The sequence below is a fragment of the Capra hircus genome, chromosome 4 (genome assembly GCF_001704415.2).
Source record: "Capra hircus breed San Clemente chromosome 4, ASM170441v1, whole genome shotgun sequence".
In the NCBI taxonomy this organism is placed as follows: domain Eukaryota; kingdom Metazoa; phylum Chordata; class Mammalia; order Artiodactyla; family Bovidae; genus Capra; species Capra hircus.
Genome location: NC_030811.1, coordinates 81199300 through 81215960, shown reverse-complemented (window position 1 = coordinate 81215960; position 16661 = coordinate 81199300).

Genomic DNA, 16661 nt, shown 5'->3' with positions numbered 1-16661 from the left:
CCATTACATTACAGCCCATTTCATATACAGTTAGCCTTTGGATAGATGGAATAGGCTGAATTTGTATACTGAATTTAACATCGTCAGTCAATTTCTAATTAACAATGTACAATACTATGTTTCTTTACCATTCCTATCTTCTGCTAGATTCCTTGTCATACTTTTCATTGCCTTCTTTAACCCATCTACTCAGATCTGTTCTCCTCAATCCCTACAAGCTCACATCCTATTTTTCTTCAAGAAATTATGAACAATCACAAAGAACCAAACTTCACTTTCATCCTACAGGTCAATTTATCTACATTACCCTATGGTTATATTTTCTCTCTCTCCTCAATACTTGAGAGGTGTTCCCCTTCTTCTCCAGAAGGAGACCAGTTCCCACTTCTGGGCTCCTGATTCCATCTCATCTCTTCTTAAGAAGCACCACACCAATGCTTATCCACATTGGTGCTCTTCTCTATCAGCTGCATTGTTCAAGTTCCTCCTATTCTAAATAACTTTGTATCTATTCTTCAGTTTTAAGATCCTTTCAAACAAAATTCTTCCTGCTTGTTCAATCATTCTTTCCCTTGCTCTCTGCCCTTCTCTCATCCACTCTCCCTTTTCAGAGGAGTTCTTTTGAGTGAAATCTACAAGTCACCCTTCCCATTCATCATTTTGACAATCTTTCTACTGATTTTGTCTTCTTCTTCTTCTTGTTCAGTCGCTAAGTCATGTCTGACTCTCTGTGACCCCATGAACTGAAGCAGCTAGGCTTCTCTATCCTTCACTATCTTGGGGAGTTTGCTCAAATTCATGTCCATTGAGTCAATAATGTTATCTAACCATTTCATCCCCTGCCACCCCTTTCTCCTCCTGTCTCAGTCTTTGCCAGCAATGTTGTCTTTTCCAATGAGTAGGCTCTTTGATCAGGTGGTCAAAGTATTGGACCTTCAGTTTCAGCATCAGTCCTTCCAATGACTATTCAGGGTGGATTTCCTTTAGGATTGACTGGTTTGATCTCCTTGCTGTCCAAGGGACTCTCAAGAGTTTTATCTGGTACCACAATTTGAAAGCATCAGTTCTTCAGTGCTCAGCCTTCTTTATTTTGTCTTTTATATTTTTAAATCATATTTTACCATCCTCCATTGTGGTATTGTCTTTCTAAGACTTCTTAAATAGTGGCTTTTTTTTAAAGTGTGCTGTATTCTTAAAATGTATGCTGTTTTCTATGCCAGATATTTGCTTCTTGACCTGATCTCTATTCTAAACTTTAGAAAAATATTTATACAAATTACCTAGTGAATAACTACTTGGATGTTTCACATGTGACCCAAACTCAAATAATCATTCACTACTGTCTCCTTGCTCTCAATCAATGTCCCAGTGTTCTTTCTGCATTTCTCATATTACTTAATAACACCTCCATCTATATAATACCCAAGATAGGAATTTGTGGAGCCCGGTACACTTTAATCCTGCTAGCCACATCTACTATTTCATCATTTACATACAATTTAAAAAGTGGTTCCTAGACTACCGTGGTGGTGCTGTGGTTGAGAATCCTCCTGTCAATGCAGGGGAGATGGGTTCAACCACTGGTCTGGGGAGAATCCACATGCTGTGGAACATCTAAGTCCATGCACCACAACTACTGACCTGGCAGGCAACAACTCTGATGGCTACACTCTCTAGGGCCTGCACCACAACTACCAAACCAGTCTGCTGCAACAACTGAAGCCCTCATACCTAGAGCCTGTGCTCCACAAGAAGCTACCACAACGAGAAGAGTAACTCCAACTCTCTGCGACTAGAAAGAAAGAAAGAAAGTGAAGTCACTCAGTCATGTCTGACTCTTTGCAACCCCATGGACTGTAGCCTACTGCGCTTCTCTATCCATGGGATTTTCCAGGCAAGAGTATTGGAGTGGGTTGCCATTTCCTTCTCCAGAGCATCTTCCCAACCCAGGGATTGAACCCAGTTCTCCCACTTTGTAGACAGATGCTTTACTGTCTGAGCCACCAGGGCAGTCCCTGCCACGACTAGAAAACCTGAGCACAAAAAAAGGTGGTCTGCCTTTCTTCCATTTGTATATGTTGACTTAGCTTGGACCTTTATTACTTATCACTTGAGTAACTACAACAGAGTTCCATGTGATTTGTGTATTGGATTTTACCCCTCAAAACTTTGCAACACACTCAAATCAATGAGTCTAAAACACACATCTGATTATATCATGCTTGAAAAAAAGTCATCCCCTAACAACTTCTATTCAAGGCGCATCATCTGTCATGACCTTCTTCATATTTTATTCATTATTTGAACTGACTTCCTGTTCCCTTTTTTACACACACACACACACACACACACACACACACACATAGATGGAGAACAGAAGGTACTATATCATTACATACTGCTGTCTGTCCATATCGTTTCCTCTCCCGGGACAGACTTTCTTTCATTTCTTGGTTAGAATACATAATGCATTTAGACTTGACTCTTATATTACTTACTGAGGGAGGAGTTTTCTAATTGTTTTTAGACTTAATCCCTCACCTAAATTATTATAATAGATTTAAATGATTTTTGCCTCTTCATTTCCCCATGAAATTATAATTCCCTTTGGGAGGGGATGGTATCATGTTCATCTTCCCTTCCTTAAGTGCTTGGTTCATTAGTGAGGTAGGTGGTGGGTCCTTAATAATTGTGGGCATTTTGAATTGAACAAATATACATACTACGTGTTGCCTTGGGGAAAAAATGCATAATTGAAGTGCTTTAATGCTTAAAAATTTTAAAATGGTATGAAAAATGGAATAACCTTTATACTTTTTAGTTCTTTCTTTCTTTGATTACAGACATTTTAATAATAGTATATTATTTGTGTTAAAGTGTAATACTGCAGTATTAAAAATAAGCTGAAACTGGAGTCTGCCAAATATTATTTATCAATCTATATATTTAAATATACTACTTTCAAAAGATAAAATTAGTAAATGATCCACTTTAAAAAATTTGACACAACAAATTTAACAAAATACAAACTATTAATAATAATTTTGATATAAATCAAGGGTTTGAGAGTTTACCTCCCATAAAGATATTATCTCAGAGAACTTTGTTATTTTGGCTATTACTTGAAATCTGTGAAATCTTTGTTATTTTGGCTATTACTTGAAATGGAGTATAATATATGGTGGTTTTTTTTTTTTTTTGCTTTTCTTTTTAAATTTTTCTAAATCAATGAATTAACTATTTTTCATAAATGGTGTTGGCTGCTTCAACTAAGGTATTTTTCAAATCTGGGCTCCGATATTCCACAAAGTTAAACACTATAATTATCCAACTGAAACATTATCTCTTGAAATGCTGAAAGACATAAATCCCTCTGCCTATTCGCAGTGTTCTATTTGTGGATCTCTGCACAAACTGGACTATATCTTCCCAGGATGACCCCATGGCCTGATAGACACCAGAGAGCTTTAGACCATTCCCTTGCTAGATTGACATGTATATTAGGAGAAGAGACTCTTTAATCTATAACTCTACAGTATATCACATTTCCATTTATATTGTGTCACTACATTTTATTAACGCTTCCTGATATGTTCAAATAAGTTATGCTCTCATGCCAAAAATGACTGTACTGTCTCTGTTTGTACTGGTTTACCATTTTCTCTGGGGAACTGACTAAGAGGCATACTTTTGAGATTGCTGTGAAAGTGAAAGTTAATACTGGATCCTGAGAGAAAAAGTTGAAAGTTTGGGGGAAAAAAAGAAAAGTTTTGTTTCCCTATTTTTATTTTTTACCTCTAGTTCTTTAATCTTACTGTTCAAGTTCTTATACATTAAAAATGAAATATGATATATGACCTTTATAAGTGTGTCCAAATCAGGAGACTCAAGTGAAGAGTCACTTACATCCAGAGAGAATTAGTTCATCCAAATGATAAATTTGTTGAAATGTGGTTATATGAAAGTAGACAGGGTTTTGGCTAAGGAAATGTCTTCTTGAATACTATTTTTCATATGTTTTAGTCTATGGATTATTTTGGGGACACCAAAGATATCAAAAATGGGCTGACTTATTGAATAATGTTTTCGTCAAGTACAGTCAAGCTCGTTTCTACTTCTCTAAGAGTGTAATTCTAGCAACTACTAGAATAATAGATTAATATAGAATAATAACTCTATGAATAAAGATTTACCATCTTTAAACAACTTCTGGTGATTGTGATGCATTTATGATAATTAGAAAGCCACCAATTTTGGCACTAGACAGACTTGTTTTTGCCCTCTGATTTTATCATTGATTGTTATATAAAAGCCTCTTTGATAACAACAACAACAAAAAATCACCTATCTTATAAAAATCAACACTTCCTGTAAACAGTAGGAGATAACAAATATTTGTTCTCCATTCTTTCTAACACTTCATCTTTCTTTTCGTTCTCCAAAACCTCAGCTCCTTCTCCTTGACATCTTTGGACTAGGACCTAAAAAACTAGGCAGATATTTCTGAGTTCCTTTGGTAATTTTTGATTGTATTGAGATAACATCTTCACTGCTGGTAATCATCTTGAGTGAGTTTATCCAACCAGTCTGAAACTGAATTACAAAAAACTGTTTGATTGCTTTATTTTATTAATTCAGATAACAGAATGGTTAAAGGAAAGCCAAACAATTACCTCATTAAAAATCATGAGAACTTTGGTAAATACTTTTTTAGTCTCCATCTCTGTCTAAATATGGAAAAGAGGAGTAATGAAGAGAAAATAAAGTTGATGTTTCTAAACTTAAAAGTAAAGATTCTATTCATTTCCAGATTCATTTACCCTATCACATAAAATCATTACTGCCAATAAAATATTTTTATGTTTTTATAAAGTGTTTTTTTTTTTTAATACAGTGTGAAATGAGCTCAATTCTCATGTGAGCTCATTTCACAAGCTGGCAAGGTAATACTCAAAATCATTCAAGTTAGGTTTCAACAAGAAGCCTATGAATCAAGAACTTCCAGATGTACAAGCTGGATTTAGAAAAGGCAGAGGAGCCAGAGATCAAATTGCCAACATCCACTGGATCATAGAGAAAGCAAGGGAATTCCAGAAAAACATCTGCTTCATTGACTACACTAAAGCCTTTGATTTAGTGGAAACAAGCTGTGGAAAATTCTTAAAGAGATGGAAATACCAGATTACATTACCTGTCTCCTGAGAAACTTATATGCAAGTCAAGAAGCAACAGTTAGGACTGGACATGCAAGAATGGACTGGTTCAAAATTGAGAAAAGAGCTCATTAAGGCTGTGTATTGTCACTCTGGTTATTTAACTTACATGCAGAGTGATGTGAAGTTGCTCAGTTGTATCCAACTCTTTGCAACCCCCATGAACTGGGGCCTACTAGGATCCTCTGCCCATGAGATTTTCCAGGCAAGAGTACTGGAGTGGGTTGCCATTTCCTTCTCCAGGGGATCTTCCCTACCCAGGGATTGAACTCGGGTCTCCCGCATTGTAGGCAGATGCTTTACCATCTGAGCCAATAGGGAATATACAGAATACATCATGTGAAATGATGAGCTGGATGAATCACAAGCTGGAATCAAAGTTGCCAACAGAAACATCCACAAGCTCAGATATGCAGATAATACCACTCTAATGGCAGAAAGTGAAGGAACTAAAAAGCCTCTTGATGAGAGTGAGAGAGGAAAGTGAAAAAGGTGCCTTAGATTATGGCATCTGGTCCCAACACTTCATGGTAAATAGATGGGGAAAAAGTGGAAACAGTAACAGATTTTTTCCCCTCCCTCGGGCTCCAAAATCACTGCATACAGTGATTGTAATCATAAAATTAAAAGATACTTGCTCCTTGGAAGGAAAGTTAAGACAAACCTAGACAGCGTATTCAAAAGCAGAGACATCACTTTACCAACAAAGGTCCCTATATTCAAAGCTATGGTTTTTCCAGTAGTCAAGTAGTCAGGAACAAATGTGAGAATTGGACCATAAAGGAGGCTGAGCACCAAAGAACTGATACTTTTGAACTGGGGTGGTGGAAAAGACTTTTGAGAGTTCCTTGGAAAGCAGAGATCAAACCAGTGAATCCTAAAGGAAATCAACCCTAAATATTCTTTGAAGAACCGGTGCTGAACCTGAAGTTAAAATACTTTGGTCACCTAAGGCGAAGAGCTGACTCATTGGAGAAGACCCTGATAATGGGAAAGATTGAGAGCAGGAGGAGAAGGAGATGACAGAGGAAAAGATGTTTGGATGGCATCTCCGTGTCAATAGAGATGAATTTGAGCAAACTCCACAAGATAGTGAAGGACAGGGAGACTTGCTGTGCTGCAGCTCATGGGGTCGCAAAAAGTGGGACATGGCTTAGGGACTGAATAACAATTAAATACAGTATACAGATATAAAAGTACACATGTCGTAAGTGTACAGAGCAGATCATCACATCACAGATAGATATCCATCAATGTATTAAAATTGAAAATAAAACATAAAATATTTAATATAGCATTAATAAAATCATTAAAGGTAATATAAATAGTGCAAAATAACTATATTTTTATGTAAAATAACTATCTTTTTCTAAATAAAAATATAGGAAATGTGTTACTGTTTCACATTTTCCAAAATTCCTTAATAAGTGTATCAGTAGAGGCAAGTTAGATTTTTATATCAGTTTCTGCATTTTTTTTGCTATATGCTATTCAGTTGAATATTTTGAAGGACGTGTAATTTCAAGTATGTACTTGAAAAGGAAAGGATGTTTAAATATCTTTTTCAATAATTGTGCATATATTTAACTTTGACACAACAGAAAAGCTCTACAAGTGGTAATTTCTTAAAGGTACATTAGAGTGTGGAACTGAAACTCTCACCCTCAGACCTCCCATTCTTCCACCCCTGTGCTTGTGCATAGTTGCTCAGTCATGTCCGACTCTTTGCAGCCCCATGGACTGTAGCCCGCCAGACTCATCTGTCCATGGAATTCTTCAGGCAAGAATACTGGAGTGAGTTGCCATGCCCTCCTCCAGGGATCTTCCCAACCCAGGGACTGAACCCAGATATCCTGCATTGTGGTCAGATTCTTTACCATCTGAATCACCAGGGAAGACCCCAAGAATACTGGAGTGGGTAGCCTATCCCTTCTCCAGGGGATCTCCTCACCCAGGAATTGAACTGGGGTCTCCTGCATTGCAGGTAGATTCTTTACCAGCTGAGCTTTCAGGGAAGCCCCTTCCACCCCTAGATACAACAAATACTTTATTTTTGCCACTTTATACTAATTTTGCCTGGTTTCAGACTTCATGTAAGTGGAATCTGATTCTGAATACTTGAGAGAGTACAGAAGTGAAGATCAAATAACATCATAGCATTATTATGAAAACAGTTTTGCCTTTGTAAAACACCTGCAAGAAACTCAGGGCCCATTAGGGTTTCTCCAACTACCCTCTGAGAACAACTGTATTGTAAAGTATTTCATTATGTGAATACATATAATTTATTAATATTTTCTATTAATTAACAGATTTTTAGGTTGTTTATCGAAAATATTACCCTTCCCCCTACTGTTCTTCTGTCTACTTTTGTTTTATTTGCATCTATTTCTGGGTTCTATAATACTGCATTGTCTAAGCTATCTAATATTTTAACAAGATAACAAAACATTACTTATTACAGCTTTATAGTAACACTAGATATAATGTAGACTAAATCCTCTAATTTCCTTCCTTTAATATTTTTTCTTTACTTTTAACTTTTTGCAGTTCAATATCCCTGTGATTTGTCATTTTCTCTATGGACTCTTATGAAACATTGGTTAGATTCATTCTAGGTACCTTATGCTTTTTGTTGTAATGGTTAATAAACCTTTAAACATTTTTTTCAGCATCTAATTGTGTTGGTTTATGTAAATACATTAACTTTTCCACAGTGCAAACTCGCTCAATTTATGTATTTATTTGAATAATTCAGTATAGATTATCTCATGCAAATTCATGCCATCTGAAATAACAATTATATTTCTTTTTGATTATTTATTTTACTTGATACATTGCAGTGGATAGAAACCACCTCAGGAAAAATGTTAAATAGAAGCAATGATATGATATAGTATTGCTTCATTCCCAAGGGAGGCTTCCCTGATAGCTCAGTTGGTAAAGAAACTGCTTGCAATGTGGAAGACCCCAGTTCGATTCCTGGGTCAAGAAGATCCCCTGGAGAAGGAATAGGCTACCCACTCCAGTATTCTTGGGCTTCCCTTGTGGCTCAGCTGGTAAAGAATCCACCTGCAATGTTGGAAGCCTTGGTTTGATCCCTGGGTTGGGAAGATTGAGAAGGGAAAGGCTATCCATTCCAGTACTCTGACCTGGAGAATTCCCGAACTCAAACAGAAAGATTTCGTTGTTAATAATTTAGTAAGTAATTAATTAAAATTCATCATCAGGTATATGTTTGCCATGGAGTTTTGAAGAAAGTTCCTTTATTTTTCTGGTTTACATTATTATGAAATGAATGAATATTATCAATGCCTTTTTTGCACATAAAATATGAACTTTCTTTTTGTATCTTTGTAATACAGTAAATTATATTAATGAACTTTTAAAATAAATTTGTATTCCTAGGATAAATCCAAATTGATTATGGTTTTATACACATACATAAGTGTGCATGCACACACACACAATTAATTTAATTTGAATTGCCAATGTTACATTAAGATTTTTAAAACCTATATTTATGAGAGATTGACTGGAACTTGCATTTTTTTACATTGTCTTTGTCAGGTTTGGTATTAAGATAGTCTTAAACCAAGCTATTATGTGTTACTCTTATTTTTGTTGAGAGTGTGTAAATTGGAATTTATTTTGTTGGAGGTGGAGTAATTTCTTATTCAGTATCTTTAATGATTAAAGAGTACAAAATGTTTATGTCATTTTTGTTCATTTATTAAGGTAAAACATATACATAATAAAATGTCTATATCTTTAGTGTTAAGTTCCTTGAATTTTAATAACATTATATACCCAACTTCGTATTCCTTGTGTCCTTTCCTAGCAATCCCTGATAACTCCTACTTCCTTCCTGGGATACAACAAATTTCTTATTTCTGTCTCCTTGGATTAACTTTACCTGTTCTTGGACTTTATACAAATGGAATGATATAGAATATATCCTTTGGCCTTTGCCTTCTTTCTCATAATGTAATGTCATTCAAATGCATCCATGTTACTGAATATATGAGTAGTTTATTCCTTCTTTAGCACGTAGTCTTATTCCACTATATGAATATATCACAATTTATCTGTTATCTAATAATGGACATTTAGGTTTTTCCCAGTTTATGGCTATCATGAATAAGACCATTACGACCTTTTATAAAAGGTGTTTGTGTGGAAATATATTTTCGTTGGGTAAATACCCAGGAAAGGATTGTTGGGTCATTGGCAAATGTGTGCTTAACTTAATTGTTATTGTTGTTCAGTTGGTAAGTTGTGTCCTACTCTCTGCAACAACATGGACTGTATCCATGGGGTTCCCCAGGCAAGAATCCTGGACTGTCCTGCATTGGCAGGGGGATTCTTTACCACTCTGCCACCAGAAAATTCCATGTGCTTAAGTTTACAGGAAGCTGCAGATCAGGCTTTCAAAGATGTTTCAAATTTAACTCCCACACGAGGTATGCATACTCTAGCAGCTTCACAGCTTCCATCATTTGGAAATGTCAGGTTTCTTTATTGTTTTGGATTCTTTGGGGGAGGGGCTTTCCAATGTGTTAAATAGAATCTCATTGTGTTTTTAATTTACATCTACCTGATGCCTAAATTGTTATCACACTTTTTAATGAATTTTTGGCCACTCAAAAATCTTTTATAAAGTGTGTGTTCAAGACTTCTACCAATTTTAGATGTGCTTCTTGTCTTGTTTTATTACTTGCTATTAGCATTTATGATGTATTGTTCTTAAAATTTCTTTGAAAGATAAACATATAATGAACATTTTCTAATGACATATCTTGTCAACTCACTTCTTAATGGTATCTGTTCATGAATAGAAATTTGTAATTTTGATGAAGGTAAAATTTTTTCATTGTTGTGTTTCTGTAACCTATAAAAATGTCTACAAAAAAATCCATGAAGTTATTTTCTTGCATTTTCTTTTAGAAGCTTCATGGATATATATCTCTGATTTAGAAGCATATTTTGAAAATACAATAATTGCATTTTACTATAGTGTCCAGTATTCTTATTAAGAAGTTTCTGATTAGACTTTTTGTTGCTCTTTTGAGGATAATATGTCTTTTTTTCTGATTGCCTAAAACTTTTCTCTTTGTATCTAGGTTTTAAGTTAATGTATGTGAGTTTTATGTAATGAAATTAGATATGATTTTCTTTATAGTTACTTTACTTGAGTTGATGTAGTACAGGTTCAATCTGTGGCTTGTTATCTTTTTTCTTCTTTGGAATATTCTTGGCCATTATCTCTTGCAATACTGTTTCTTTACAATTCTATCCTTTCTCCTCCTTTGTAAAAACAATTACACATATAGTATTATTTTTAAAAATTCTCTTCTATACTTTTTTTCACATGTAATTTCCATGCTTACATTCATCTGTGACTATAGAATGGATATATTCTTCTGCTTTATCTTCCCATTTACTCAGTCTCTTCAACTTTATATGGTCTCATCTATCAATTTCTTAATGTAAGTTATTTCATTTTTTCAATTTTTAATTTTGCAGTGAGTTCATTTTTTATGTTTTCTATTTTGTGATTATATCTTCTATTTAGCAAAATTTTTCAAATCTGGGCCTTAGACCTTGTGAAATATGGTAAATTTCTATTGCATTATACTCTGACTCCTGTCATGTAGTTTAAGGGTCTTATCTGAAAACTTGCTAAATTTACTAGTATCTTCTTATTTAGAAGGTCTAAATTCTACTGAAAGAAATGCTTAGCTATTCAGCTTCTCACTTTTAGCTTTCAGAATAAAAATTTGCTGTGAGGAGAGGAGAAAATTCTTGTTATTCTTATTTTCTATTCTGTATTATACCTTGAAATTCTAGTTCTCCAATGCCTCAATAAGACATTTCAACTATAAAATTGGTGTGAAACAGTTACTTTTGTCCAAAATTTATTTTTCAAAATTTCTATTTTTTCAATTGTCAATATAATATAAAAGAACTTACTGTTGAATAAGTTAGTATGAGAAAAGAAAATATACTTTAATTGTCGGAAAAATTAATAAAAATAAAAGGCAATATCTTTTGCAAACTTTTGAAGTTTTAAAGTTAATTTGTTCTCTGATAAATTTGTCAGTCTATACAACTTAAAATTTATATGATTCTATTTAAGTTACTTTTATTCTAGATATTCACATTTTCATCAATTTAGAACTAAAAAAATGTATTTCATAACCCATTCCAACCAAATGCAAACTAAATATCCACCTTAAAATGGATATTTATACAAGAAGTCTATATGAGTTTTAAAAATATATGAAGCAAATTCAGAATATATAGAACTTTAAAAAATATTTATTTCATATTACCGAAGATAACAGTCATTGTTATTTGCTTATTATTTATATATTATTATGTTTGCTTTAGAACAGAGTCCCACATTTTGTGATAATTCTCTTATGGAGAGGTGGATTCTAAAGTTTTCTTTTGTGTCTGTTTGTTTTTCCTCATCCATAAGAATATAACAGAAATATAATTCTATGAGATTTTCCAAGTTTGGTAATAAAAGACTACATGGTTTTCACCTCTTGCTGCAACACTCACTCTTAGAAACATGTATTCACATAAGAAATCTGACTATCCGGAAAAGTCCATGACATGAATAAGCCAAACCAAAGGGAGAAGTCTGTTCAACACTTTCAGCTAAGCCTATGCACTGGGTCTTCCCAGTCCAGGAGCCAGATAAGTGAGTGAAGAAGCCTCCAAATCATTTCAACCTCCAGCCATTTGAGTTACTTCCAGTTGTTCTGACTTTTCCAGTTGAGATTAAAAATATTATGACTCAGGGGCAAGCTATCCTCACCCCATTCTATTTTAAATCTTAACCCATGATACCATAAGCAAAATAAAATGATTGTGTTTTGGTGATTTGACATTTAAAAGGTAGATAACCAGACCATAATTTGGGCACAGAGCCAAAAATTTGGAGAGTTTCATAAAAAACCTACGACATGCTGATTTAGGGAGTAAACATATGGACTCCCACCAGTCCTTAAAGAGCCTGTCTATGGAAGATTGAAAGAAACTGAGGAAAATGTTATTGGAAGCTCAAGGAAAAAAAAAATTCTTTTCTTTGACAGTCTTTCTAGCCTGTAAATGGAACTCAAAGTAAGAAAAGATTGAAAAAATAAATAAATAAAATAAAAGCTGGAGTATTGTCAAAGAAACATGGCCTCAGAGTAGAAATGAAGGCAACGTTTGAGAGAAAAATCCTTCGTTGAGGTCCAGAGAGATTTAAGGTGCTTTCTTGTAGATGTTTCAGAAAGTCATAAGGTCTTCTAACAATCTTAGAGTTAGACTTTGCAGATACTGTTAGAGAGTAAGAGTTCTAAGGGCTTTTCATACAGCAGTCTCAAAGTTATGAAACCTAAAATAGTGAAAGACTTAAGTGGAAGATGTTTGGAGTTACAAGTTTTGTCTAAGGGACTGAATTATGAATCATGCATTAAAGAGATGTTTTTAAAGGAATTACACCAGTCTGCCCTGAGGGGATAAATACAATATAAAAGAAATTGTGTTCTTTATATGCTTATAATGCTGTGAGTATCAGACTCAAATGTGAACACAAACAAGGCAGAGCCACATGCTGCAGAGAATTACTTTCAGGAAAAAAGACTGAGCCCAAATTAAGTAACTGGTTTGTGCGCATGCCTGGCTTATGAAATTACTATGAACTAACAAATGTGTACCTCCTCTTTTCCTCTACTTTTTGAGATACAGATTATGTAAAACATTATTTTAGTTTCAAAGGTAAAACATAATGATTTGATATATGTATATATTACAAAATGATCACATACATCAAGGATATAAGCTCCTGTGTATTTAGAGGCAAAGGATATAAGAAAAGATATGATGAATATGCTAAGGTTACTACTAATTGGCTGATGGGCTTACTAATTTATTCTTATTTTGTCCAAAGTTTAATTTGCATAGATTTAGGTATTAATCACCAATTAATGAGATGAGTCATAAAATAAGTCTATTGTTTATCTACTCAATTATCATTTTGAGTTTTTTTTTTAATTTCATTTATTAGGAACTACTTTATATGTTTTAGATCATGGCTCCTGACACATTGAATTTTAAGTAATTCTTTGTGCTGAAAGTAATAGGGACTTTGATTTTCTGTAGATTCCAATTTATTTGTTAAAGATTTATTAAATGAATTTTAAAAAATGTTATTTTATTTAATGACCATGCTTTTTGTGTTCTAACATTGAGTTGCTATAAGAAGTTTTAACTTCCTCAAGATTATTCAATTTTATTGAATCAAGATCTTCTAAATTGCTTTCTCAGTCTTAGTCACCATTTATCAGATGCAGAACCTATCAATTTCCCATAGGCCCATAAGACCATTTATGAAAGGAAACTATTGTTTATAAATTAATCACTATAGTCTTTTGGTATCATATATTTCAATATGGCTTTCTAAACTTAGTGTAAAAGAAAATGATGTCACAAGTATACTCTGATTGGAAATTCCTAAAATCAAGTTATTTTCATTTTCATGGAGCATGGAAGATTGACTTTCAACATCTGTGTTCTTTGGAGATTACTGTAGCACAGATACTCATTAAAGTGTCATTTACCTTCGCTCTCACTACATTTGTAACATTAAAGTACCAACTGGGTCTTTTTGAATTTTTGATTTTAAAAGGGTACACATACATTTTTATGAATAAATGAAAGTTATATAAATAGATTCAGAAACCCTAAAATCTATCTTAATTTATTCTTAGTACACATGAAATATAGAATGCAAACATTCTATGAAAAAAATTAATTCACAGGACACTAACTTAATAAGTTCCAAGAATATTATAATAATTATAACAACATAATGTTAATAACTATACAATATAAAAAGAGGTCAATTGTGACATCAAAGCATAAAAGGGATGGGTTTGATTCCTGGGTTAGGAAGATCTCCTGGAGAAGGGAATGGCTATCCACTCTAGTATTCTTGCCTGGAGAATTCCATGAGTAGAGGAGCCTGGCTGGCTACAGTCCATTGGGTTACAAAGGGTTGGACATGACTGAGTGACTAACACTTTCACTATATATAAATAGTTACTCTAAACTCTAAATGTAAATGGATTGAATTCTCCACTCAAAGGCACAGAATCACTGGATTTTTTTTTTTTTTTTAAGCAAGATTCAACTACATTCGACCTGTGGGAGACTAACTTCAGCCTGAAGACACACATAGGCCCAAAGTGAGGAGATGGAAAAAGATATTCCATGCAACTGAGAGAAAACAGTGCAGGTGAATTCTATCAAATATTTAGAGAAGCACTAAAGCTCATTCTTCTCAAACTCTTCCAAAAAATAGCAGAGGCACTTCCAAACTCATTCTACATGTCTACCATCACTCTGATACCAAAACCAGATAAAAACCTCACAAAAAAAAAATCACAGGCTAAGATCACTGATGAGCATAAATGAAAATATCCTCAACAAAATTCTAGCAAACAGAATCCAGCAACGCATTAAAATGATCACATACCATTAGCAAGTCAGGTTTATGTCCAGGATACAAGGATTCTTCAATGCATACAAATCAATCAATGTTACATACCATAGTAACAAACTGAAAGATGAAAATTATATGATTATCTCAATAGATGCAGAAAAAGCTTTCAAGAAGATTCAGCATACACTTATGATAAAAACTCTTCAAAAATATGCATAGAAGGAACCTACCTCAGCATAATAAAGGCCATATATGATAAACCCATGAGAAACATTATTCCTGATGGTGAAAAACTGAAAGCGTTTCCTGTAAGGTCAGGAACAAGACAGGGTGCCCACTCTTGCCACTATTATTCAACATAGTTTTGGAATTCCTAGCCACAGCAATCAGAAAAGAAAAAGAAATTAAAAAAAAAAAAAAAGAAATCCAGGTTGGAAGAGAAGTAAAATACTCACTGTTTGCAGATGAATGATACTATACATAGAAAACTGTATTATATACTTGAAAACTGCTAAGATGGTATATTTAAAATTTCTCACCACACAAAATAAATGATAGGAGGTGTTAGCTAACTCCATAGCGATACCTGGCTTGTAATACATGAGTGTATCAAACCAACACATTGTATAACTTACACAATTTTATGTTAATAAAATTGGAGAAAGATAAGCTGGGTTTAATATAAAAATGTGTATGCTAATCTAGATAGCATATTGAAAAGCAGAGACATTACTTTGCCAACAAAGGTCCGTCTAGTCAAGGCTATGGTTTTTTCCAGTGGTCATATATAGATGTGAGAGTTGGACTGTGAAGAAAGCTGAGTGCTGAAGAATTGATGCTTTCGAACTGTAGTGGTGGAGAAGACTCCTGAGAGTCCCTTGGACTGCAAAGAGATCCAACCAGTCCATTCTAAAGGAGATCAGCCCTGGGTGTTCTTTGGAAGGAATGATGCTAAAGCTGAAACTCCAGTACTTTGGCCACCTCATGTGAAGAGTTGACTCATTGGAAAAGATCCTGATGCTGGGAGGGACTGGGGGCAGGAGGAGCAGGGGACGACAGAGGATGAGATGGCTGGATGGCATCACTAACTTGATGGACATGAGTTTGAGTGAACTCCGGGAGTTGCTGATGGACAGGGAGGCCTGGCAAGCTGCGATTCATGGGGTCGCAAAGAGTCGGACACGACTGAGCGATTGAACTATACTGAACTGAACTGAATACATATGAAATTTTAGACAGAAGTATTCTGAACAGTATTTTAAAATAGACAAAGGTATTAAGTCATCATATCATAAAACAAACACAAAAAACTGTGCTTGAACCCAAGATAGGTATTCTAGCAGTTATCAACAAATTAAAAAGAAGGGATGATATTTCATGATAATATGCAGTGTTCCTAATCAAGAGGGCTTTTATAACATTAAAACAGTACAACTTTCAGAAAAAAATATAGAGATGTAGCAAATCTTAATTAAATGTAGTGTAAAATTATCTATTCAGTTTGAGCTATTTTTTTATTCTTTCATTAAAACTCCCATACACACACACACACACACACACACACACACACACACACACACGTATATATGGCTGCCCAGATGGAGACAGTGGTAAAGCACCCACCTGCCAGTGCAGGAGATGTAAGAGATATGGGTTTGATCCCTGGGTTGGAACAATTCTCCTGCAGGAGGGCATGGCAACCCACTCCAGTATTCTTGCGTGGAGAATCCCTATGGACAGAACAGCATGATAAGCTATAGTCCATAGGGTCACACAGAGTCGGACACAACTGAATTGACAGCCCATACACTAGCATATATGCTTGACTGAGGCAATAGTAAAGTGGTCATGTTTTCTATTTATCATTTAAATTGCAAATAAAACAGAATACTGCTATTAAGGAAAAATATAAGTGGAGAAGTGTTGTTTTCCCTTTTCTAGACAAC